The sequence below is a fragment of the Miscanthus floridulus genome, chromosome 2 (assembly GCF_019320115.1).
Source record: "Miscanthus floridulus cultivar M001 chromosome 2, ASM1932011v1, whole genome shotgun sequence".
Lineage (NCBI taxonomy): Eukaryota > Viridiplantae > Streptophyta > Magnoliopsida > Poales > Poaceae > Miscanthus > Miscanthus floridulus.
In genome coordinates this window covers 56,920,191-56,922,649 of record NC_089581.1, presented here as the reverse complement: position 1 = coordinate 56,922,649, position 2,459 = coordinate 56,920,191, and the positions used below count along the sequence as shown (strand labels likewise).

Genomic DNA, 2,459 nt, shown 5'->3' with positions numbered 1-2,459 from the left:
AATCGAATTTTTAGTGGCAGTTGTCTTAGAGTGACCGCCACAAGAAATCAATTTGTACTAGCACATTATGACAACTAGCTCAAGAAATAGGGTGACCACCATTATAAACCGGTTTTCTAGCTGCCGTCTTATGACAACTACTGGCTCTAGAAATAGGGCTATTGTACTAGCGGTTGACAACCTACTACCAGTCAATATATCTATTTCTAAAACAACCGCAAGTGAAAATAGGACCATTTGTACTAGTGGTCGTGTTATATAGACCGCCGATTGAAATAATTTTGTACTCCCGGTTCGTAGGCATAGGCACTGCATGTGCTGACATTTACTTTTATGTACCACCGGTGAAAAAAATAGGTTGCGTAAGTAAAAACCATTTTTTTTAATAACTAGTATATGTGTAACAAACGGGGTGTGATAGTTCCCCAAGGCATCTCTACGGGTTATGTTGCGTTGGTAGCATCGAATCAGTTGATAACCGCAAAACCAGCAGTGATGCTACAGTCTCTCCTCCGGTCTGTGACAAATCAGATGTGAAGTAGCAGTCGTAAAGATCATTTATTTTGTAGTGAAGGATGAGGGGAAAATTAAAAAGTGATACGAACCCATAAAACTAGAACGTTATGAATGTAAATGAATGATTGAAAAGAACAAATGCCTCTTGATCTCGAATAAAGAGGATTACATATTTATACAGCCCAGAGGGTGTTGGACTGTCGGCATGTCCCTAAATTATTTTGGACATCATTGCTGCCGTCCTAATGACGCGATTTGCGATCACTGGATAAATCATTTCTGACGATATGGACATCATTGCTGCCGTCCTAATGACGTGATTTGCATAAATTAATTATTTTTAACGATATGGACATCAGTGCTGCCGTCATGCCAGTTCCAACAATAGTTGTCCTGGTATCGGCTATCGAGTGTACCGGAAGAGTATCGCACTTCTCCAAGAGCATCTCCAAAAGTTCCGTGAGTCCCTTCCTAATTCTTGGTTTTTAGCAAGATGAGAAAAAATATCTTCCCAACAACTTCTAATCCATCCTCTTAATCTTTTAGAACTTGAAAAAAAATCACATTTTCCACGTAAAGTTATGCGCTTCCCAGTCAGACATATCTTCTCTCCCCGCGCGTGTTTGTCAGCCAATCTAAATGTGTAAGGGCGTGAAAAAAATAAAGAGTATGAAATGGTTCCTGATGCAAATGAACAAGAGAGAAAGAATATATAAAATTGGTTAGGATAATTTAGAAATAGTATATGATTTCTGATGTAAAATTGTCTTATATATTTTAGGAGTGGATTACTAGAAACTCTTGGAGATGACCTTTTTTATTCCTTTCAATATTTTTTAGGACTCGTAAAACTCTATGGTTTTGGGAGGAAAACATTGAGTACTCTTGAAGATGCTGGATTCATATCGCAGTTGTCAAACAAGAGGTGCGATTTGATACTTGCAAACTATCCCTGGCCTGCCGCACGCGCCTACTTATTTAAACCGCTCAATGCTCATAGCTGAAGCAAGTGCACGCACGGCTAGCTAAATCTAGTAAGCCAGCCAAAAGCAGCGCAGGGGCGCACAGCAATAATGGCGAGCACCAAAGCTCTGTTTGGCTGGCTGCTGATGTTGATGCTGATTTGTTATAAGAGAAAAATATTATTATTTTGCTAAAAAGATACGGCTGATAAGTTCAAGCAAACAGACCTTAAGCTTGCCTTCCTGGCCGTCGCCGTCCTTCTTCTGCAGGCGTCGTGGTGTGCCGTGGCCCGGCACCACCATGACCCGGACCCGTGCGGGAACTCAGACCCCGCCCACCGCTGCTCGTCCCTGGCCGTGTCGCCCAACGGTGGTACGCCTGCGGTGATGATGGTGACCTCGTTCGAAAACCCCGGGGACGGGGGTAGTGGCCCCGCGGCGTGCGACGGGAACTACCACTAGAACGGGGACCCGATCACGGCGCTGTCCACGGCGTGGTACGCGGGCGGGAGCCGGTGCTGCAAGCTGATCCGCATCACGAGCACGCAGACCGTGCGCACCGTGGTAGCCAGGGTCTGGGACGAGTGCGACTCCGACAGCGGGTGCAAGGACAACATGATCAGCACGTCCCAGGCTGTCTGGGACACGCTCGGGCTCGATACCAACATCGGCGAGGTTCCTGTCACCTGGTCCGACGCCTAATCGAAATCGATGCATGGCCATCGTCGGCTGGCAAAGCCGGTCAAGGATGTGTGTGTGCCACGCGTGCCGCGGGAATTTGCTCACTACCGGAACTGTAGGTTTGCCGAGTGCCAAGTTCTTTGCCGAGTGTATTCTATCGGACACTCGGCAAATAAGCTATTTGTCGAGTGCTAACACAAAAACACTCGGCAAACTATTTGCCGAGCGCATAAACACTCGGCAAAGTTCTGCACTCGGCAAAAGAGGAAAAAAACACTCGACAAAGGTAAACACTCGGCA

General features: G+C 45.9%; 1 pseudogene; it reads left to right on the top strand.

The window, feature by feature from the left end:
- Window positions 1–864: 864 nt before the first annotated feature.
- On the top strand, window positions 865–2,180 carry LOC136536586 (putative ripening-related protein 6; annotated as a pseudogene).
- The last annotated feature ends 279 nt before the right edge of the window (window positions 2,181–2,459 follow it).